The sequence below is a fragment of the Dipodomys merriami genome, unplaced genomic scaffold, assembly GCF_024711535.1.
Source record: "Dipodomys merriami isolate MVZ:Mamm:240054 unplaced genomic scaffold, mDipMer1.0.p SCAF_867, whole genome shotgun sequence".
In the NCBI taxonomy this organism is placed as follows: domain Eukaryota; kingdom Metazoa; phylum Chordata; class Mammalia; order Rodentia; family Heteromyidae; genus Dipodomys; species Dipodomys merriami.
Window position 1 is genome coordinate 127349 of NW_027206476.1, and position 24906 is coordinate 152254.

The following is a 24906-nucleotide window of genomic DNA, read 5'->3' on the forward strand; positions in this document are numbered from 1 at the left end:
CTTGCAAAATTCACAGTGGTGAGTTACAAAGCCTCAATAATTAAAATATACAACTAGGATGATAGAAATAAAATAATAGAAAAAGGAAGAATGGGAAATTGTGGGAAGGAAAAAACCTCCACAACCCAAACCTCCACAACCCATGCATTTTTTTTTCCCAAAATCTTTAGAGACTTAATATATTGGAATCAACACTTACAGGCACTACCCAAACAGAAAACAATCACAAATTTAGAATTCAGCTGTTCTAGTCTCAATCCATGCCTTCTCTCAGACAAGCAAGTATTCATCATCAATCTCCTTTTTAAAACAATTCATGTGTATGAGTCTTCTCCATTAACAATTTGATATAGCAGAATTTGTTCAGAGTAGGTACTTGTGGCTCACACCTGTACTCCTAGCTACTCAAGACTGACATGGAAGGAAAACATTTGGCTTGTCATTCTTTAATGACAGAAGGGAAGCTCAGATGTGTTTAGTATGTAAAAGACCCTTAGGTCATTACTCAGAAGCATAATAAAGAAATGGAAAGGAAGAAAAAGGGAAGAAATATATGTATATGTTACATTGGGTAGGTTTGTGTACATATGTGTCTGTCTATATGTACATAGGCATACATATCCTTTAAAATGTGTATTGTATTGAATGTTTCCATTTTAATCCCCCTTTCTATCCTCTCCCTGCCCTGTACCTGCCATTACTTCTGATTTCACTGTTAGTACCCTACTTTTGTCCATCTGGAGTCTGTCCATACTGCTTTTCTGGTGGACTTCTTGACATCAATCATTCATTTTCCTAAATTTTACAGATCTGACATGCAATGTAACTATTTTAGAAATGATAGTGAGGGACAACTTCAAAAAATCAATTTAATGTATGCTGGAGACTCACCTGTAATCTAAGTTCTGAGGATGCTAGGATTCAATCACCCAGGGCAGGAAAGCCTGTATAACTCCATCATATTCACTTAATTAGTTAAAAAAACAGGAAATGGAGCCATAGCCAAATTGTAAAAAAAATACTGTAAACCTAAGAAAAATTTTATAAGAAAAGCAATATATGCTGACCTCTGCAATTATGGAGTTGGGAGCATTTTGTGAGCATCCAAGACTTGAGTTCTAATACCAGTACCAGAGCAACAACAGCAACAAAAACCATTTTCTATTACTAAAATAGTCCTGACAATTAATAACCTAAGTTGGTAATGTGTATTTGGTCCAGACGATGCGTATCCAGACTCAAGGGTAAACAGACTGAATTAGGAAAATTGAGACAGAACTGGAGCTAAGGAAATAATACAAAAATAAAAGACTAAAACCTGAAATTAAAATTTAAACAAAATTATAGCAGTTTGAACAAGAAAAGGATATTTTTATGAATAATGGGTTTTTGTGTTTTCTTCTAGCCAAGGACTTGTACTCAATGCCTGTGTGCCGTCCATTAGTTTTTTTGCTCAAGACAAGCACTCTAGTGCTAAAACCACAGCTCCACTTCCAGCTTTTTTTTTTTGGATGGTTAGAGCAGATTATTTCTGCCCAGGCTGGCTTTCAATTGTAATCTTCAGATCTCATCCTGGTATCTACGACTTCAGGTGTGAACCACAAGCACCTGGCTGGAATAATAGTTTGAAAGATGCAGTTTTAGAAGAGTTGGAAGACTAAGCCAAGTGAGCAGGTATGCTGAAGCCAAGAAGCTAGAGGCTAGAGGTGTGTAATACTTTTATTATTTGTTCTGATGTAGGAGAAATTATCTTCAGATGGTTTTGATCCTGGACAAAAACACTGTGGAAAAAAATGCAATGATGTAAGGAATTTTGTGTTCTCAATTTGGGAATCACTGAGAGAGAGAAAAAAATAATAAGCTGTCCTGGCATAGAGCTCAGAAGTTTAAGTTGACTAGGGAGGTATTCTATTACTTGACCCCTGGCCTAGGCAGTTGGTTTTGTTTATTTTCAGATGAGGTGTTCAGTTTTTGCCCTGGGATGGCATTCAGATTTGCCTTTCCAAAAGCTGTGGTTGATTATAAGTATGCAGCTCTACTACCAGATTTACAAACCAACAATTATATAAATGGAACAGTTGTGGAAACAGAAGAAGAAATGTAGAAGTCCTGTAAAACTTTGTGTTCCTTGGAAATGGAGGTATAGATGATGGAGAGCTAATAGGTTATAGAAATCTTGCCCATGTAATTGTAACCCCTCTGTACAGTATTTTCACAATAAATTAAAAAAAAGAAATTTGAATCTCTGGACTCAGAGCCTATAGCACAATTGAACAGTACTTTAGTAGGCCATAAATGTCTGATTTCTACTCCCAAAATGACAATAAATACCACCCAGGATATTAAATTGCCTCAAACTGGCCAATTTCTTTGCTTGTCACATTTAAGTCAGGCTTCAAAGCTTTTCTAGGACCTCATTATATGATTTTGTAGAAACTCAGATTTTTCCAGATATCACTGGCTGGGAACTTATTGATTCTCCTGAACATAGACTGGGGGCATTTTCCATTAGCCCCATGGGTAATACTTTATCCTGCACAACAAAACAAGTGCTGATTTGACTAGTTTGGAGCCGATCTAGGTGGATTCTAAACGTCAATGGAAGTCATTCTGGATCATGTTCTTCCTTGCTGGTTCATGCAGGTACACCTGCATCACATGTGGGGTTCAGAACCACTGGAATATGCACAGGACTCAAAACCTGTTTGGGCTTTGCAACAAATGGAACAAACCCCTCTATGTTCACATGCTTTCTGGAGTGCAGGGATGGCTCCTGATCTCCATTGGTTACCAACACCAACATCACTAATAGATTCCTTATCTGGAGTTCAGGAGAAGCTGCTCTACAGTAATGCTAACCTGAGAATGGAAATAGGCACAGGATTTTAGAGTGGACTCTAGAAGGTAAGGTGCAACTAAACTTCCATGAGGAACTAATGGGGGATGTCTATAGTTTGAACTTGGACTGAACACTGATGAGTGGCTATGTTCATGTATTTTCAAAAAGAAAAATTACCTGGCAGATAATATCCATAAAAGAACATTTTGCCAAGCCGGGTAGTACTAGGGGCTCTTGGCCATTCAGGCCTATCCCTAGACATCCAGGCTCCAACCCTATTCACAGGCTATGAGGCATCTAAACAAGGACTTCTTCCTCTTTTTCTTGGACTCACTGGTCACACACTCCTCCAGCTTGTCAAGAAGAATATGTAAGGGAAAGACCAGTCTGAAGAGGACAAGTTGAATTTGCCATACTGTGTAAGTTCTTTCAGGGTGTCATGGTCCTTACGCTCATAAAAGTCATCATTGTACAAGTCCATCCACAGAGTGAAGATGAAACAAATGATGCTGTGGGCAGTTTGGTGACAAGGAAAGTGAGAGCCTGACCTCCCAATCCTGAGCCTTCTACCACAGCCCCTTTCTGCCAGGACTCATGCTGTGGCTGTCCATCATATATGCAGACTTGCATGCTGAGAAAGGGAGGAGACTCCTGGGAGCAGAATGATCATCACAACATACTTCCAGGAGCTTCTGAAAGACAATTCTCCAAAACTCACCCTGTGATAGCCAGTGAGAATGTTGTTTCCCCACAGGATCTGATTTTCTGCACACTGCTTTCCCTGTCATCCACGAGAATCCACAATTGCAACCACATTCACAACTGTGTTATTTGGCATTCACTGAAGTGCCAAGCCTCAACCCTCATAAGTGGTAGGCAAACAAACTTGCACTTTGGTTCAGAAGCCTCAAAGATACCCAGTTTTCAGGAACAGAACTTCTTTTTGTAGCAACATCCACTTACTGGTTTACTTGTTCATCTTCCTCCCAGTTATGGTGAAGGGATCTGTACCAATAGGAAGAGAGAAGGAAGTCAACTCTATGGTTCTCCTTTTCTGAACTAAGAGGACACTATGGGACTGGCTAAGTCCTACATGGTAGTATAAAAGTGACAGAGAAACAGATGAGGTATGTCTCTACAATTCTGTGAAAATTCTGTGAAGAGGCTTGTATGTGTCTGTCCAAAGTAAATGCCTGTAATCCTAGCTAATCAGGAGGCTGAGATCTGAGGATCACAGTTGGAAGCCAGTCTAGTCAGTAAACTCTAAAGCCACTCATCTTCAATTAATCAGCAAAAGGACAGAATTGGACCTGTGGCTCAAAGGGTAGAGTGCTAGCACTGAGCATCAAAAGGACAGCACTAAGGCCTTGAATTCAAGTTCAAGTTGCAGCCTTTCCTCTACCTACATTACTTCACAGGCCTGCAAGATGGCTACTGAACCCTTATTTATTAATTTCATAGGGCCTCACTTAGGTGAGGGTCCTTGTTAGGTGCCACTGGCTCATGCCTGTAATCCTAGCCTCTCAGTAAGCAAACTGCTGAGGCTCCAGTATCTTTTAAGGAAAATGAAATGTCCTGGTGACCCAGTCCTAAGAAACTAGCCAGAGTGTACACTTCTTTGTCTTATGCCAACCTCCCATGAGAATACCCCAAGAAAACAGGAAGTGGAACTGTGACTCAAAGTGGTAGAGTGCTACCCTTGAGCAAAAAAGCTCAGGGACATGACCCAGAGCCTGAGTTAAAACCACATGACTGACAAAAAATAAAGATTACATTTGTAGAAAGTAGCAGAGCCACAAGTCAAACACTAGATGGTTGAGTGCTGGAGTTGAAATTCTATAATGTTTTGGGGCATATTGTAAGATGTTATTAATAAGAAGATCAAAACCCCACGGAGATAAACCAAAAATCATCAAGTAGATGCTTATCATTTTTGGGTCAACTCCAGCTTTGCCGTGGGTGGTGTGCAGTTCCCCAGAAAAAGAGAAGAAAATACACCATAGAGGATTCCACAGCACAAGCAAGAAGCTATGGCTGGCATATGTGAAGAATGGAGAGCAGAATTTCCATGACTTGAGACAAATAGGACACAGGATACATACTACAGGTGCTCAAAGAAGTCCCAAACTTCATTCCCTAAGAAGGCTCTAGGGGGTGATGAGATTTGATCTGCACCTTGAGAGACAGACTACAACTGTGTATAAAGAGAATACTAAAACCAGGCACCAGTGGCTCACTCTTATAATCCTACCTACTCAGGAGCTAAGAGCTAAAGATCAAGGTTCAAAACCAGCCTGAATAGGAAAGCCTATGAGACCCTTATCTCCAATAAATGACTAAATAAAAAAAGTCAGAAGTGCAGCTCAAGTGGTAGAGCACTAGTCTTGCCCCAAAAAAGCTCGAGAACAGCACCATGGCCCTAAGTTTAAGCCCCAGGATTGGTACAAAAGAAGGAAAAGGAAGAGGAGGAGAAAGAGAATATTCTAGTAGACTGGAAGGAAATACAAAGTTGAAATGTTCCAGGTATCCACACTGTATAATTGGCCCTTCAAAAACTTAGATTAGCCAGCTAAGACTCAGCAGGAAGCAGGCTGTCAGTCACTGCACTACATGTGTAGACCCTGGAAGTGAAAAGCATAGATGCTATACCCTGGACTCTCAGAAAAGAGAAAACTCAGAAAGAAACTGGAATCTACCTATCCCCCATCTCTGTAGCAACAAGATGAATGAAAAACCTGGAAAAGGAGTGTGTGTGGGACGGTGACCCATACACCACTGTTTTGTTTTGGGCAGAGAAGGTAGGATTCCTGAGGTCTGGACACTCATCCACGAAATGGGACTAAATGTATTTTCCCCCCTAGGGAGATCAAATTAGTTAATCCATTTAGAAAGTATTCTAGCCTATAAAACAGAATAACATGAACATTCCCAGGACTGGGCAACCTCCTTCTATACAAGTGTATGCGTTCTATTTGGGACCAACCTAAATTAAGCTAAAAGCTGTTTCTTGATCTTTTTTTTCTTTAATTGTGCATTGATCTTTTTTAAAAAATTGTGTCTATATGCATGTGTGCATGCACGCACGTGCGCACCACACACACACACACACACACACACACACACACACACACACACACACACCACACGTGCACGTGCATACTGGAATTATGCTAGAACTCAGGGCCTGGACACTGTCACTTAGCTTTTGATGTTTTAATTTTTTCTCAATGTTGTTGCTCAACCACTTGAGCCACAGCACTACTTCTAGCTTTTTGTCGGTTAATTGGAGATGAGTCTCACAGACTTTCCTACCTGGGCTGGCTACAAACCACTCTCTTCAGATATCAGCCTCCTGAGTAGCTGGGATTATAGGTGTGAGTCACCAGTTCCCAGTTTTGCACTGGCTCTGGTTTTATCTTCTCTGCTGCACATAAAAATATCTATTCTATTTTCATATCTTAGTTCTCCAAGTATTTACAGCCAATAATTACCACCATTTCCCCGCTCCCAACCAAAGTTCTAGACTATTCAAAACAATCCTTTGCCAGCTGCCAGCGGCTCACAACTGTCACCCAAGCTACTCAGGAGGCTGAGTAGTGGTAGGATTGTGGTTCAAAGTCAGGCCAAGCAGGAAAGCCTCTGAGATTCTCATCTACAAATAACTACCAAGAAAAAAAAGGCAGAAATGGAGCTGTGGCTCAAGTGGTAGAGTGCTAGTCTTGAGCAAAAAAATAAATAAATAAAAAGAAAAGAAAAGAAAAAAAAGCTCAGACGCTGCATCCAGACCCAGAGTTCAAACCCTAGGTCTGTTCATATATGCGCACGTGTGCACATGCGTGCACGCACGCGCGCACATACACACACACTATAGTATTCCATCTCCTTCTGAGGCTCTTCAGGGTTTTACACAAAGACAGAACACCACCTTCTGTCTGACACTTTCTAGAATTTTCCATATGATGACCAGTAAGAAACATGAGTTCTAAATGTAGCTGTACCTAGAAGCTAGTTGATCCTCCTACCTTTCATGGTTCTGAACTACCTTACTTTCCTTCTGGAGTCAATCTAATTCTTGCTGGCTAGCTCAACATTCAGCCCACATCCTTGAATAAATAAAGCCTTTTCTGATGAAAGGTAGTGCTCTACCTCTTGAGCTACAGAACCATTTCTGGCAATTTCTGAGTAGTTTATTGGAAATCAGAGTCTCATGGACTTTTCTGCTCTGAACTTTTCTGACTTTTCTGTTTTGAACTGCAATCTTCAAATCTCAGCCTCCTGAGTAGCTATGATTACAGTCATGAACCACTGGTTCCTGGCTTCAGTCTTTTTTCTTTGCTCCAGAATTCCTCTCATGTTGATCCTCATGCACTAAAAGACAATTCAATGTTACTGTCAACATGATGGCTTTTAAAATCAAATTTCTCTGCATACAGTCTAGACCCTTCTGTATCACAAGCCACTAACAAGTTATCTGAGATCTGATCATCCACACAAGGCAGGTGACACTAGCAATATTTAGAAGAATTGTCAAAACTGCAAAACTGAGGATTAAAGAAGTAGTAAGGTGGGCACTAATGGCTTGTGTCTGAAATCCTAGCTATTCAAGAGACTAAGACTTAGAGGATTGTAGTTTGAGGCCTGACTGGGCAAAAATGTCTGCAAAAACCCATCACCAAAATAACCAACAAAAAGCAAGGCTGGAGAAATGGTTCATACAGTAGTGCACCTAGCCATAAGCAACAAATTCAAGCCCAGTTACTGGTTAAAAAAATAATAATTTTTACGTTTCACTGTACACTTGAACCACTCAAATGCATATCACCAGAGAGCCCAATTTTAAATGGTTTTCCTAGATAATTAATATATAGACAGGGATGAGAAGCTCTGAAGTAATGACTTTGATACTTAAAAGTTATTTTTAATACATCATTGTTGTTCTATATTTTTATTTTATTTTATTTTATTTTATTTTATTTTATTTGAGAACATACTGTACAGAGGGGTTACAATTACATGGGCAGGATAATGCATATATTTCTTACCAAGCATTGCAGACTCCTCCTTTGTTTACCCTTCACCTCCCTTCCCAGCCTCCCCCCTCCCCCCCACCCAATCATACCCCCCTCCCCCACACACACCGACATTGTAAAGCTGGTTTTGACATGACATTTTGTACTTCTCATTGTTGCAACAGGTCCACCTGAATCCTTAAAAGACTTGTTTGTCCCCATCTCCTCCACATGTTATACTGACATCAAATATAGTGAAAGCGGGGGTTACACTGTGGGGGAGGGACATACAAAGCAACAAAGAAATAATCTTATAAATGCGTTAGAAACACATGCATGAAAGAAACGAAAACATTAAAATACACATTTAAGGGTTCGTTTTCCTAACATCACATTATCTGACCTTTTCCGCTTGACTCATACCCATACTAGATATTGCAAATAAGGGAAACCATGGGACCTATGTTTCTTTGGGCCTGGCTTACTTCACTTAATATAATTTTTTCCAAGCCTTTCCAATTCCTCACAAATGGGGAAATGTCATTCTTTCTGATGGAGGCATAGAATTCCATTGTGTATATATACCACATTTTCTTGATCCATTCATCTACTGAGGGGCATCTGGGTTGGTTCCATATCTTAGCTATGGTAAATAATGCTGCAATAAACATAGTTGTGCTGGTAGCTTTAGTGTGGTCTTGTTTGTAAACATTTGGGTAAATGCCCAAAAGTGGGATTGCTGGATCATAGGGGAGATCTATGTGAAGTCTTTTGAGGAACCTCCATACTGCTTTCCAAAGTGGTTGAACAAGTTTACATTCCCACCAACAATGAAGTAAGGTTCCTTTCTGTCCACATCCCCTCCAGCATCTGTTGTTGTTAGAGTTCTTGATTTTTGCCGTTCTAATGGGGGTGAGGTGATATCTCAATGTTGTTTTGATTTGCATTTCTTTTATGGCTTTTAAATAAGAGTAGATTAAATAAGAGTAGATTATCAAAACCAGTTAATCAGTGAGGTCTAGCTTTCACTGTCAACTATGTGTAATTATTTCGTTTATCATAATCCATGAGCTGGACAGTGTTTGGCAGTGTCTTTATATTTACATTTAAATCACTTTCAGTATTTAGCTGTTCTGAGAAACATTATGTATGGGCTTAAGCATGTAAATATCTTCATAGCCACTCAACTGTTTACCTAGGATAAATTCTGAGACGAGGAAGTACTGGCTTGGAGGGTAATACACACTTTTAAGACTTTTGAACATGTCAAATTGCTATCCTTAATGGAATGGTCAATAGCATTTGGGGTGCATTAGAGCTAGAAATAAGAAAAAAGTACAGTTCAAATTGATTTAAACAATAAAGGGGATTTATAGGATCATAGAACTGGTAAGTATAGCATTTAAATGAATTTGAAGGCTTGCAGGATTCTGCATTTTAATAATATCATCAAGGATCTGTCTATATCATTTCACCTCTCCCCTTAGCCCTGTGAGGTACCAGACTTTTTTTCAGTTAAAATAGCTTTTTCTGTAGCCAGCAATTGCAAATGCCTATACAGGGAGAAAAGGAAGCTGCCTAGAAATGAATGGGCCTGGGGAAAATTATAGTTGGTTTTGTTTCTGTTGGATGGGGGGCTTGAACTTGGGGTCTGAATGCTGACCCTGAGCTTTTTCTGCTCAAGGCTAGCCTTTGTGCCATAGTGACACTTCCAGTTTTCTGGTGGTTCATTGGGGATAAGAGTCTCATGGACCCTCCTGCCTATGCTGGCTTTGGGCCATGATCCTCAGCTCTCAGCCTCCTAAGTAGCTAGGATTACAGGTGTAAGCCAGCGGTGTCAGGCTAAAAAATTATGTTAAAAGTAGTAACTCAGGTCCAGAAAGACAAAAGCTCACATGTTGTTTCTCATATATGGAAGAGAGACCTCATTTATAAATATATATAAGCACACAGTGGGTCATGTGCATATATACACACACGCACACACACACACATACATAGATACATACTACAAATGTATTAACTAAAGTATATGGTATATCATTAACGGAAATAACCTGGTATATGCAGGAGAGAATTCTTTGAAAAACTAATAGTCAAACAAAATGGATAACAGGAAGCTAGAAATTGAGGTGGGGGGGTAGGTGGATGACGTGGTATGATGTGGAGGGATGGAGAGAGGAAGGGTGGGAGAATGCAATCATCATATTCAATGTACATATGTAAAAATGGAAGTAGGTAACTTGGGTGGGGTTGGGAGAGATGGGAAGAATGATGGAAGGAATGGCGTGGATCAAGCTGCATTGTACAGCTGATAGCTGGTGACTCTTGCCCATAATCCTAGCTACTCAGGAGGCTGAGATTTGAGAATAAAGGTTCCAAACTGACCTGAGCAGGAAATTCCATGAGTTTATCTCCAAATAACTACAAGAAAACCAGCAGGGGAGCTGTAGCTCAAAGTGGCAGAGGGCTAGCCTTGAGTAAAGAAGCTCAGGGACAGCAACTAGGCTCTGAGTTCAAACCCAAAAACCAATTTTTTTAAAAAAAGATGCCCTGCGCTTCTAAACTGATGTGTTGAATTGAAACCTCTTTGTACAACTACTTAAAGATAGATAAATAAATAAATCCAGGAGGAAGGCTCTTTCTTCCACATTAGGCCTCGCCTGGAATTGACTGATCAGAGATGGGATCATTCTAATTCACTTAAGCTCAAATATAAAGGAGCAGCCAGCTGCTCCTTCCAGCCCTTATAGCTTTCAGGGGTGATGTTCAGATGTACTGGGGAAAGGAGAAGGTGACTAGAGGAGGCACCTACAAAGCCCGTACTGGATGAGCAACATGTGAGAAAATAAAAACTTGGTGCTGCTTACATATTTGAAAAAAGAAGGGAAGAAAATGGATTTGTGAGAAATGGGCCTAACATTCAATCAAAAGAGTCTACCGTAGGTCATTTCCACAGGTAGTGAATCCATTAGCAGGCCTTATGCCCAGGAATAGAAAGCACATAGACTATACTGTATGTAGTATGTTACATTCACACAAGTGCTGTGGATGTAAAGAACTGTAGTATTGGGAGCTGGTACACCTGTAATCATAGCTACTCAGGAAATTGAGATCTAAGGATCAATGCTCCAAGCCAGCTCAGTTCTGTGAGACACTTATGTCCATTTAACCACCAGAAAACTGGAAGTGGCACTGTCGCTCTAAGTGGTAGAGCACTCATATTGAACAAAAGAGCTCAAGGACAACCCTGAGGCCCTGAGTTCAAGCCCCAGGACTGACAAAAAAGAAAAAGAAAAAGAAAGAAAGAAAGAGATATCTTGGAATAGGTAGATTAGTCAGGCAGAAGAAATCAGGAATAAGCCTGCAAGATTTCTCTTAAAACATAGAAAAATAGGGCTGGGAAGGTGGCTTAGTGGTAGAGTGCTTGCCTTGCATGAATGAGACCCTGGGTTTGATTCCTCAACACCCATAAGCAGAAAAGGCCAGAAGTGGTGCTGTGGCTCAAGTGGTAGGGTGCTACTCTTGAGCTGTAGAGCTGAGAGATAGCACCCAGGCCCAGAGTTAGGCCCCACAACCAACAAAATAATAAATAAATATAAAGGAGAGAGAGAGAGACAGAGACAGAGAGAGAGAGAGAGAGAGGGAGACAGAGAGAGAGGTAGGAGAGACAGAGACAGAGACAGAGACAGAGACAGAGAGATAGTGGATGATTTGAGAAAACTTCCCAAGCATTCTAACTTCCCTTTGACCCAGATAGGTTGGATAAAATGAAGGTAGGATAGACTTAAATGTCTTTAGGTAATTCCATGCCCTAATAGCTAAAAGGGAATGACAAATTAAAAATATCACGGGTTGTGACCAATGAGCAAGTCACCTTCCAAGCATCTCATTAGCATAAAAGTTAAATGACACCTATATAGATTAAAAGAAAAGAACCCACCATAGATTAAACCAGTTAGTTGGCAAACCCCTATCATGACCCCTCTCACCCAGCAAGAACATTTTCTCTCTCCTCTTCTCACATGCATAAATTGAATACTTTTAACACTTACTCCTTGCTGTCTGTGGATTTCATTCCTTGAGTTCTCCAGGATCTGCTGCAGCTCTAGTGGTGGCCACTGGTGGGGTGAAAGCACTAGCAGGTATTGTTTGTTGCTGGGCTGAAGGTGGTGACATAATTGGGCCTCTCTGGCTATGAAGGAAACAGCAGGTAAGAAAAGTCAGTGTTCTAGGCTGTCAATATTCACGTGGCTAGAACTGGCCTTGTAGCTTTAAGTCTAAGGTTAAAAAACTTCTATGAGAATTTCTTGATGTTTATGATACCTTGCATATTTACCTCTTGAAATAGCAATTGCTCTTACTTTGAGTTTATCATGTGTCAGAATTTTCTAGAAACATACAATTGGGCCCACCCAATTCTATCCCCTGTTCCCAGGCAAGGTTGTTTAGGATGTTATTGCCCCCCTTTGAGAAAAGTTGCCACTGTGTATGGTCTTATTTTTTCCAGTCCCGGGGCTTGAACTCAGGACCTGGGGCCTGTCCCTAAGCTTCTTTATGCTCAAGGCTAGTGCTCTGCCACTTGAGCCACAGCACAACTCCTGGATTTTTCTGAGCAGTTTATTGGAGATAAGAGTCTTAAGGACTTTCCTGTGCAAGCTGGCTTTGATCCTTAGATCTCAGCCTTCAGAGTAGGTAGGATTACAGGCATGAGCCACCAAACACCTGGCCTATAGTCCTTTTATGACCTCATAGAATAGCTTTGGGTCCAGCTAGCTGCTTATCAGCTCTGAAACTACTGCAGAGAACAAAGCATTTGCTTTTCCTGTCCCATTTCAAGGGCCCTTGACCAGGTCATTATTAGGTCATTTACATGGCTCAAATACAGCAAAACTCTTTTTTTTTTTTGGTCTGGTTGTGGGGCCTGAACTCTGTGCCTGGGTGCTGTCCCTCAGCTCTTCAGCCCAAGGCTAGCACTCTACCACTTCAGCCACAGTGCCACTTCCGGCTTTTTCTTTTTGCTTAAGTGGTGCTGGGGAATAGAACCCAGGTTTTCATGCATGCAAGGCAAGAACTCTTACACTGAGTCACTTTCCCAGTCCCACAAAACTCTTTATTACACCCCTCCCCTTTCCTTCCCTTCCTTTCTCAGGGCTACTTTCCTATCATGTGTCATTTTAGGTCACATATCACTCAAACACAACAAAGCTCCTCTCTTTCTTTTTTCTCCCTTCCTCCTTCCCCACTCTCCTTCTCCTTTCTCCAATCCCTCTCTCCATTTCTATTCTTTTCTTTTTTGCTGGTACTAAGATTTGAACTCATGGCCGGGTGCTATCTCTTAACATTTTTTATTCAAGGCTACTACTCTGTCACTTGAATCACTTCCAGCTCTTTCCTGGTTGATTGGAGATAGGAACATTTTAGATTTCCCTGCTGTAGCTGGTTTTGAACCATGATCCTTAGATCTCAGCCTCTTGTTTAGCTAGGATGACAGGAATGAGATGGCTATTTTTTGAAGAACTGTGTCTTCAGTGTCCTTGACATTGTACTAACACCTGCTTCACTTTTATCTTTAAATAAAATAACATTTAACTAAAAAAGCAACATATGTTCTTGAATTTGATTTTCATTACAACTGTTTCTCATTTGCAATCATGCTTAAACATGTTTCTTGAAGTTAGGGAATACAGGGTTTTGCAATTGCATGTATGAAATTCACTCCCAAATGGTAACAACTCCTCTCATTGCCATGAGTATTTGAGTACAGATGCCTTCGACTCATACACAGAGCTAACCAGTTCACTGGTTCCCACTGATGGACAGGTAGACTTAGGAAGACATTCCCAATTGAGGAACATGTGTTTCTATAGCTGTCAGATGGAAGTCAGTGTGGAGACCCCATTTAAGGAAACATGGTGGACAGAGAAATCACAATAGCCAGGAGAAAATGACCAGGTGCACCAAGAGCAAGAAATGGACTAAGTGGAAGATGCTCCCAAGATATTCCCCATGCATGGAACTTTCCAACCATGGTCTGTAGGAGAGACAACCAATCAACAGGGTCCATGAAAAGGGAGACAGCCAATCAGCAAAATCCCCACTCCACCATACTGGCTCAGTAGCTAGAGCAACAGAACAGAACAGAACAGCAGCAGCAGCAGCAGAGTACTAGCAAAAGCAGCTCTTTTGATTTGTTGTCCATTAGTTTTTGGTATATATATATATATATATATATATATATATATATATATATATATATATATATATATATATATATATATATATATGGTTATCCTGATGTGGACGCTCAGTTCTCCCATTGTCCTATCTGAGTACATGCTTTTCCCAACCTGGGACTCCAAAAATAAACAGAAAATGCCACATGTCTGTCTCTGTTGGACGTTGGGCATAGGCATCAGGGAAAGGCCATAGGCTGGTTTGCTTTGAAAAACTTGGGTGGGGTGTGACCAGTTTCTAATTGAATTCCATCCTATCAGGAACGAGATCTTCATCTCTTCTCAGGGTGCCCTTGACTAGCAATTCCCTCTGCTAACATTGCAGTCGGCTACAGTTCTTTCAAACCCTGGGCCCAGAGGAGTCTGGGATGTGAAAGTATTAACATGTAGATTAATTTCTCATGGCAGTTGTGTTATTGGATTTCCCTCTTTGCCAACTCACTTTAAATGGCTGTAATTACTGAGGTCTCCAGTGAACCTCAAAGTAGAAATGATGTTTGCAGAGAAGGACTGCATCCATTCCATCTACCCCAGAGCTCCTGCACAGACCCTTTCTCTTCAGCAGAATGGAAATGCATTTGTAAAGGTGTAAGAGTTTACATTCCCAGGACCTTTAAAGAGTATTAACTTCCTCCAGGTCTCTGAACGAAGCAATTACTTGGCTAGAGATAGAACTATAGTGATACATATGAGACTAGGTTTCCTTCCCTCCTTCTCTCCCTCTAACCCCCTCTTCTTTTCTCCCTCCCTTTTTCTTTTTCCTTCTTCCTCCCTCTTCTTTACTTCCTTCCTTCCTCCCTGTCCTTCCTTCCTTTTCTTTTTATTCTAGTACAGGGACTAAACTCCAAGGGCTGGCTGTCCCTTAGATTTTTGCCCCAAGGCTAGCATTTTACCACTTGAGTAAACTCTATTTTTAGCTTTTTGCTCATAAGTTGGAGATAAGAATCCCATAGACTTTTCTATCTGGGCTGGCTTCAAACCAGTATACTTAGACCTCAGCCTACTGAGTAGCTAGGATTACAGGTGGGAGCCACTGCCTTTCTGTTCACATCAAATATGCATGGAACTGTTTCCAATCAAGGCCTCTGAAGGGAGAATTGGGAGAAGAAATCTTGGGGCATGCAGTGTGGCTATCAGATGAATGATTCTGAACTACAGAGTAGAAACTAGTTTGAGTGTAATCAATATGGATTTTGTTCCCATCTCTAAGTGTAAGAAATAGCCAAGCAGTTCATTGCTCTATATCCAACGAAATGCAGTTCTGAGTCTCAATTTTCTAGTTGCCAAGTGTTGGAGTTTCCCTCCCTTTCTTTCCCATGGAGCAGGGTATCCTATGTGACTCTGGACACATGGGTAATAATGTCCACAAAGTGCAGCTGGTGATGGGGCTCCCTCTTCAAGCTTTAGAGTCCATCAGAAGAAGGCCATGGTGTCTCTGTGGACTGAGTACAGGTCTGGCCACCCCTGGGGAAAGTCATGAAATCACTCACAGGAGAACAGGCTCTTTTTCTGAGCACACCTAATGCTATTGTTCTCAATTTTGATGGCTTATCTGAGCATACAGTGACAAGCAGATGACAAAACACACTCAAGAGTTAGATACAAGCTGGGCACTGGTGACTCACACCTGTACATGGAGCTACTCAAGAGGCTGAGATCTGGGGACTGTGGTTCAAAGCCAGACTGGACAGGAAAGTCTGTGAGACTTTTTTTTGGGGGGTCCGGTTGTGGGGCCTGAACTGGGCCTGGGCGCTGTCCCTCAGCTCTTCAGCTCAAGGCTAATGCTCTACCACTTGAGCCACAGCGACACTTCAGGCTTTTTTCTTTTTGCTTATGTGGTGCTGAGGAATCGAACCCAGGGCTTCATGCATGCAAGGCAAGCGCTCTACCACTGAGCCACTTTCCCAGCCCCCAAGTCTGTGAGATTTATAACCTCGAATTAACAATCAGAAAAACTGAATCAAAGAGGTAGAGTGGGGACAGGGAAGGTGGCTCAGTGGTAGAGCACTTGCCTTGCATGCATGAGGCCCTGGATTCGATTCCTCAGCACCACATAAGCAAAAAGAAAAAAGCCAGAAGTGGCGCTGTGGCTCAAGTGGTAGAGCACTAGCCTTGAGCTGAAGAGCTGAGGGACAGCGCCCAGGCCCAGAGTTCAGGCCACATGACCCGACCAAAAAAAAACAAAAGAGGTCGAGTGCTACCCTTGAGCAAAAAAGCTCAAGGGACAGCACCCATGACTGACAACAACAACAACCAAAAGAGAACTTGTTACAGGAACCTTCTTGAAAAGCCTAGAGGTGAGACAGGACATTTTTTGGATTTCATACATGTCATCCTGTTTAGTCCCAGGAAAGTTTTGCTGTAGAGAATGCTCACCCCTGATTGTTATCCTATATGGTTAGCTTGTGGTGAGCTTTGTCCCCACCCACAACATGGTTTTTGCCTTTAAAAGCTTTGTGCAAGCTCTGTTCTGGGCTGCAGGTGTTTGGGACAGGAGTCTACCTGTAGTCACCGACATTTTACTAAAACTCCCAGCCAATCGCTGGTGGCTCACACCTATAATCCTAGCTACTAAGGAGATAGAGATCTGAGGATCACAGTTCAAAGCTAGCCCAGGCAGGAAATTCCATGACACTGTCACTGTGGCTCAAGTGGTAGAGCACTCATCTTAAGCTGAAGTGCTGAGGGACAGTGGTCAGGTCCAGAGTTCAAGCCCCACACCTGACCAAAAGAAAAAAAAAAAGATTCCCAATTTGACCTCTCAAGATGTGGCTTCTATGTATCTTGCAAACTATTCCCATAAAATAGAATCCAGTGAGAAGAAGCCACGGAGGATTTATAAGGAGATGTTCACCCGGGACATCCGGAGGCCTGCTGGCAGCAAGATTCTGCAATTCTTCCTGAAAAGCCTGGAAAGCAGTGAAACGCTCCTCTGTTGCAATAACTCAGAACCTCATTCTGAGTGTTTCCGGCAGAGGTCATTCGGCTGAACACAACCGTGGACTAATTAGAGCCTGATATAGCCAGTGCCGTCCATAAGCCTGGATGGACAGTGGACGCGTGCCAAACAACTGAGGTCTGGTTCTCCAAACTTTCACAGAGTGCCATAAGTAGAGGTTCACCTTACTCCTCAGGTTGAGTAGAGTGTAGCCGTCAAAGCTGGAATCAGTAGCACTCAGGTGAGAAGAATGGGAAGCAGATATACCCAGTCAGCTGGCAGTGTCTTACAGGGACAAGCCTATCTGGCTGCCAAACCTGAATGTTTGCAACCATGGCAGAGCTCTGCAGGCGCAATTGTGCAGCAATGCAAACTACGTACCCTTGCCAAACTTCACGGGGGTAGAAGAAACCATGGAGAAATTACAAGGAGATGTTCACCCGGGACACCCAGAGGCCTGCTGGCTGCAAGATTCTGGAATTCTTCCTAAGAAGCCTGGAAAGCAGTGAAATGTTCCTATGTTGCAATAACTCAGAACCGCATTCTGAGTGTTCCCGGCAGAGGTCATTCGGCTGAACACAACTGTGGACTAATTAAAGCCTGATATAGCCAGTGCCATCCATAGGCCTGGATGGACAGTGGTCCCGTGCCAAACAACTGAGGTCTGGTTCTCCAAACTTTCACAGAGTGCCATAAGTAGAGATTCATCTTACTCCTCAGGTTGAGTAGAGTGTAGCTGTCAAAGCTGGAATCAGTAGCACTCAGGTGAGAAGAACGGGAAGCAGATATACCCAGTCAGCTGGAAGTGACCTACGGGGACAAGCCTATCTGGCTGCCAAGCCTGAATGTTTGCAACCATGGCAGAGCTCTGCAGGCGCAATTGTGCAGCACCTACATCTCTTCCTTGTCCCCCCTCCCCCATTCACTCTTACCCATTTGTCCTCTTGGAAATTTAACTGGTCATGCATGCCACTACAGCCATCTCCACAAACAAAACCTGCAAAAGAAAATTCAAAACAATCTTCCATTCAGAAACCTGACATTTGACATATGTGGTTGTCCCTCAGGTATATCATTCAAGTTACAGCTTGATGGTAGAAGGAATTGCTGGTGTGCTACTGCATAGGAGACCCTAGGTCCAATTTCCAGCTATTCCACACACCAGCTCCAGCCTCTTGTCCTTATAAAACAAATAAAGACACACAGTGAAGGTGAGAGAAAGGAAATTTATTATCTTGTAGACAAGGGGGAAGACAGCACTTCAGCCCTTCTTCAGAGATATAGACAGGATCAGTAGCTTTGAATACATAACTGGGGAAAGGGGTATAAGAAGTACAGTCTTCAAGCTATGTGCTGGTACTTCACATCTGTAATCCTGGCTATTCGGGAGGCTGAGATCTGATCATAGGTTGAGACCAGCCCTGGCAGGAAAGTCTGTGAGACTTTTATGTACAATTACCCACCCCCAAACCAGGAGTTGACTTGTGGTTCAAAGTACTAGAATGCTAGTCTTGAGGAAGGGACAATGCCCAGGCCCTGAGTTCAAGTCCTAGGACAAAAAACGAGTTACAATCTTTGGTCAAAATTTGGTTTCTTTCTCTCATACAACTTTGTATAGCCTTTGAAATAAAAAGCTATTTTAATTAAGTCCTATCTCGTTATATTAGTTACATCCTGTTACAAGCTCCTGCTTTGGCCACCTTGTATGGCCTTTTAAATTTTCCTTTTTAACTACTTAAGTCACATTGCTAAAGTTTTTTCCTCTTTTAAAAAATTTTCTTTTTAAAGAATTATCTTTAGGTAGTTATACATAGGAGCTTCCATTTAATAAGTGAATACAATATGTTTTGATCAGTGTTACCTCTTTAGACAAGGAGAGGGAGACCCCAACACTTGGCAACTAGAAAATTGAGACTCAGAACTGAATTCAGTTAGTTGTAGAGACATGAACTGTCTGGCTGGTTCTTACACTTAAAGATGGGGAAGCAAATCCAAATTGATTACATATAAATCAGTCTCCACTCTGTAATTTAGAATCATTCATCTGATAGCCACCCTGTAAACCCCAGATTTTTTCTCCCAATCTCTCCCATCAGTGTACTTGACTTGAAACAGTTGCATGCTTATTTCATGTGAACAGAAAGGCAGTAGCTCCCACCTGTAATCATAGCTACTTAGGAGGCTGAGCTCTGAGTGTTGTAAACCAATCAGTAACAAAACAAAAGATGCCACAATTAATAAGCCAAATTATAGGAGTCTTTATTGTCACCTCTGCAGACCAACAGATGCACAGGAGTGTAGACGTCTGAAATTGTGCTGTCCTGAGACAGCTCAGAGTTAAGTCTTTCAAAGAGAAAAAACACATCTTTTGACAAGCAATGCATAAGACTTTTTTTGTTTTATTTTACAAAGCATATACAGACACAAAACTTAGCATTATCAATAAATTTAGACTTACTTCCCAAATATGGGGTTTCTGGAATACTTTCAGGGAAGGGAAGGGGGAAAGGAGAGAAGAATAGAAGAAGAAGAAGAAAGAAGAAGAAGAAGAAGAAGAAGAAGAAGAAGAAGAAGAAGAAGAAGAAGAAGAAGAAGAAGAAGAAGAAGAGGAGGAGGAGGAGGAGGAGGAGGAGGAGGAGGAGGAGGAGGAGGAGGAGGAGGAGGAGGAGGAGGAGGAGGAGGAGGAGGAGGAGGAGGAGGAGGAGGAGGAGGACGAGGACGAGGACGAGGAGGACGAGGACGAGGACGAGGACAAGGATGAGGAAGAGGACAAGGACGAGGAGGGAAGAGGAGAAGGAGGAGAAAGAATGCACAGGTCAACACCCCTCTCCTAGTCATGGCTGCCTAAACACCTTGAGCTCTTCCTCTTTCCCAGTACCTCCCATGCCACTTCCTTTGTGGTCAGGGAGTGGTTACAATTCTAGGCCAGTTCTAATGGAAATTGAGGTATGTGTGTAGTGGAACCTCTTGTGCCTTTAGCTTGACCTTTGGGCAATAAAGTCCTACTAGGGCCTCATGCACACAGGTCGCATCTCATTCATACTTACATTATGGGATGCCAATCTTACACATGCACAGATTCCCCTCTTAAAAAAAATCTTCCCAGTCATGATCCCCTCCTCTGCTATAGTTACTAAGAATTCCTCCCACACATCCTGAGTGGTAGAAAGCAGAAAGTCCTCCTTGGGTTTCCTACTTTGATTCAGGAACAGATAGTTCCCCTATGGTCCTTTTTCAAATTGGAAAAAGAAAACATTTTATCTATTTAAATTTGAATTGTAACTACATGTTAGTTCCCACAGTCAAACACCATTTATGAGAGTTATTTCACCAAGCTGGAATTTCACCTCAGTCAATTCAAGCACTCTTCTGTCTCAGGAGTGAAGGCAATTATAACCACAATACCAAAAGTTCATTTTTTAAGCAGTCAACATCATCATTCTAATTATTCAGTCAACAATTACAAAAGGAACACTTTTACAGTGGGCTTTTATAGCCAGGATATTATTAAATGTGAATCCCAAAAAGGCAAATTCATAGAAGGAGGAACATGTGTTTTATTAAAACAACAGTAATTTGTTGACATATTCTGCACACAAATGATGTACATTATGCAAACTAATTTGGCTTTGCTGTTAGCAAAAGATTTTTGTAAAATGGGGGAATATTTGTTTTTTCCATAATAGAGTTTGAACTCAGGGCTTTGTATTTCCTAGACTGGCATGATACTACCCAACCTCCCTGCCCAGATTTCTGACTGGCTGCTGTGAAGCATTGGGTCTCACTTTCCACCTTGGCATGATCCATAGACAGATATGCCTACTTTTAGCTATCATCAGCTGTGTGCCACCACATCCAGCTTCTGCCCAAGTTGTCCTCAAATCACAATTCTCCCATACTCAGCCTCCCACATAGGGAACTTTTTTTGCCCCATAGATATTAAAATATTTAAAGACATAATTTATTTCTTGCATTTCCTAAAAGTGATTACAGGCATATTAGATTTAATTTCTGTAACATTATACGTCAAGTCTTCTAGAAAAGCTCCTTTGCTTAGCAAAAATAAAAATAAAAAAAAAATCCTTTCTTGTCATCCAAGCCTAGTTTGTCCAATACGGTAGCCAATAGTCACAAGCACCTGGGGACATTTAACATGTGACTGAATTTTATTTTATTTTCTGTTGATTTACCTTAAAAGTTTTAAACATGCCAGGAGCTAGTTTCTCATGCCTATTAGTAGTCCTAGCTACCCAGGAGGATTATATCTGAGGATTGTGGTTCACAACCAGTCCGAACAGGAAAGTCCATACAACTCTTATCCCCAATTAACCAGAAAACCAGAAGTAGAGCTGTGTGTCAAAAGTGGTAGAACATTAGCCTTGAGTGAAAGAGCTAAGGGACAGTACCTAGGCCCTGTGTTGAAGCCCAACTAAAATAGAACCATTCTAAAGATTTTTATTGAACTTAACTATGGTTTTCATAGTACATTGTTTCTTTTAAACTGTTGAAGATTTAGCACCTAAATTAGGCTGCTGAAAATCCATTATCCGTACTGCAGGTTTAATGTAAAAATAATGAAAAGCATCTTAATGTTGTACTGGTAATTTGTAGAAATAGTAACACTTGCAATCAGTTGAGTTGAAGAAAATAGACTACTGAAATTATTTTTCTACGTATCTTTTCAAATTTACAAAAAGGTGCTAGAAGGTTTAGATAAAATCTAAAGAGGCATGGTATCTTTAAGCCACTATTTCTGTTTAGTTCAGCTCATTTTACAACCTTGGAATACCAACTGAGTGATGTTCTAATCTTTATAATAAAGATTCTAACAAATTTACCCTTCCCACAGACAGTATTTAAACACTGAGCCAAATAGAGGATAAAAGATTTTAATTTTTGTTCCCATACCTGGACTTGAACCTGGGCATTGTCTCTTAACTTTTTCACTTTTTTCAATCAAAGTTGGTTCTCTCACAGAGCTCTATTTCCAGCTTTTTGGTGGTTAACTGGAGAGAAAAGTCTCATAGACTTTCCTGCCTGATTTGGCTTTGAATCAAGATCCTTAGACCTCAGCCTTCTGAGTAGCTAGGATTATAGGTGTGAGCCATCAGCATTCAGCCACAAAGGACTTATGAAGACCTTAGAAATGGCCAAAATGATTTTTTAAGAGAGAATTAGTTGGACTATGGGAGAAGGAACTTTTCTGGATATAATCCTACTCAAGGCATCACTTAATCTGCAGGACTCTGACTGTACATAATTCAGACAGTCCCAGGCAGGAGACCTGAGAGGATAAGGCTGGAGTAGGGGGGTGGAGTCCAAGGGGTTGGGGGGGTTGGGGGAAGAGCCTGCCTGAGCTGCAAGAAGGTGACAGAAGCTGCTGGAACATAACATACAGGAAGCTGCAGGAAAGGGAGGCCTTCCCTCTGCATGTGAATGTCACACAGTGGGAAGCCCCAGGGTTCACAGACTAAAACATCTGTGAAGCTGAAGACACTAAGCAGAGATCTTACTGTCTATGCACTAGAAGAGACAGTTATATACTAATAAAGCTAAAGACAAAAATCTTGAGCTGGCTTCAATGTATATGTGTGATATTTGTTGTTGAACTGGGTGCTATCCCTGAGCTTCTACTAGCTAGCTTTCTACTACTTTGAGTCACACCTCACCACTTCTGAAAACATTGAACACTGTTTTGTGTGTGTGCCAATCCTATGGCTAGAACTCAGGGCCTGGGTGCTGTCCTTAAGCTTTCTTACTCAAAGTTAATGATCTACCACTTGGACCACAGCAAAAGCAAAGTCATTTCGGGCTTTTCTGATGGCTAATTGGAGATAAGAGTCTCATGGACTTTCCTGCCCTGGCTGGCTTTGAATTATGATTCTCAGATCTCAGCCTCCTGAGTAGCTAGGATTACAGGTGTGAGCCACTGGTGTCCAGCCTAAACTAAAAAACAAAAACAAGCAAAACACCACATACTCATTCTATTTTAGAATTAGATATTGATGATAGAAAGGTAGAAAAATTCAAGATCTGTGTCATTGTAAGGAGTTCATGTTAATGAACTGACTCTCATGTGGTTTGGAACAAAGAAAACATCCCTGACCAGTCAGGATGAGAGAATGATGACCATGGAACATGTAATATGGAAGAGGAACATAAGCCAGCCTTTATCATGAAAGATCAAACTTAGACATTGATGGAAGCCGAATTCATATTACACAATCTCAATGTTAACCATGCTTGCCCTCTATTTCCCTAGATAATAACAAAACCTTGCTTTATTATCCCCTACTCAATAAGGCCATCTAGGTTCCCATTTGAAGAGACTTTCATAGGTCTTTTGTTGTTGTTGTTGCCTGTAACTATGTATAAATATGAACCACATTTTACATAGAAAGACTTAGTTCAAAATGATGCAAAGCAGCAATGAGCAATTAGTGGAGGCAAAATTAGGATCTAGTTCTGATGAGCTCTCTATAGGATCTCACAATTTTGCCCTGGTAATTCCTGCATTAGGAAACTCAACACTGCCCTCTAGTGACAGAAAAGTCATTACAATCCAGAACTCCTGAATCAGCCACACCCCCCTTTTTACTTATTTTCCAAATAGAGTAATAGGGTATTACATTTATGTCTGGGCCAGCTTGGATGGCAAATTTCCTATTTGTACTTCCCAAATATCTGGAACTACAACTATATAATCACACGTTCAGATTTTTATTGGTTGAAATGAGGTTGCTCAAGATGAGTTCTCTCAAACTTCTTGTCTAGGCTGACCTTAAACTGTAGTCCTCCCAAGTAGCTAGGACTACAGGCAGCACCACTTCTTTTTAGATAAGTTTTCACTGTGTAGCCCATACTGGCCTTGAACTTGCTGTCTACCCAGACTGCACTTGAATTCTCAGTTCTTCCTCAGCCTTCTGAGTGCTGGGATCAGATATAACTTAGAGTGATATCTCCACTTCATTGAAAAGCAACCCAAAAACTCACCTTAAACTTAACTGTCACTCGTACCAACTACTGCAGTTTTCACTGCTTTTCCCTTTCAGAGGTAATTAAATTGACATTGTTCATTTGGATGATGCTTAATGGTCTTGTGATCTGCTGTTCCCTCTCCCTGCTTTGGTAGTCAGCTTCTATAGCCCTCCCTAGCTTTGCACCTTATAATAATGTGGTAAATGATGTTCTTACCATATAAAATATTAACTACTTTATGTTTTGATAGATGTGGTACAGTTTCTGGTAAGCATGAGAGTGATTTTAGAATCCCTTTTGTCACAGTATAGTGGAAAAAACATAGTAGAAAAACTGTGTAGGGCTGAAAAGGTGGCTCAGTGGTAGAGCACTTGCCTTGCATGCATGAGGCCCTGGGTTTGATTCCTCAGCACCACATAAGCAAAAAGAAAAAAGCCAGAAGTGGCACTGTGGCTCAAGTGGTAGAGCGCTAGCCTTGAGCTGAAGAGCTGAGGGACAGCGCCCAGGCCCAGAGTTCAGACCCCACGACCAGACCCCCCCCCAAAAAAAAGAAAAATTGTGTAATTCAGTGTTTTCCATGGCAGCTCGTCAACTGGTAAGGAGAAGTGGCTATTTTCAATAAGCAGGGAGGGGGCTGGTGGAAATACCAGCATGTGCAGTGAATACTGAGTACATCCTTCATCTTCCTTTAGCTCATCTTCCTCCTAGACTTCTGTTCTTTGGACATTTCACAATGTACTCTCTTGAGAGAGTTCACTACCTTAACAGAGCTGTTGAAGAAGCTCTGCAATGACCCTGAAGGAGGACTGAGCAAGATAACTTCAGTTGGCCCTGAACCTGTATTGTGTCCTCTCTTCAGAGAGATATGACTCTACCATATAAAACATACTAGACTACAGATATATA

The 24906-nt window shown here is 41.4% G+C and overlaps 1 long non-coding RNA gene across 1 annotated transcript; it reads right to left on the reverse strand.

The window, feature by feature from the left end:
• Positions 1 to 2976: 2976 nt before the first annotated feature.
• On the reverse strand, positions 2977 to 12095 carry LOC138820355 (uncharacterized). Its single transcript, XR_011369842.1, has 2 exons — positions 11904 to 12095; positions 2977 to 3844 (listed from the first exon to the last, which is right to left on the reverse strand). It is a non-coding gene; the product is annotated as an uncharacterized lncRNA (long non-coding RNA).
• Positions 12096 to 24906: the final 12811 nt, after the last annotated feature.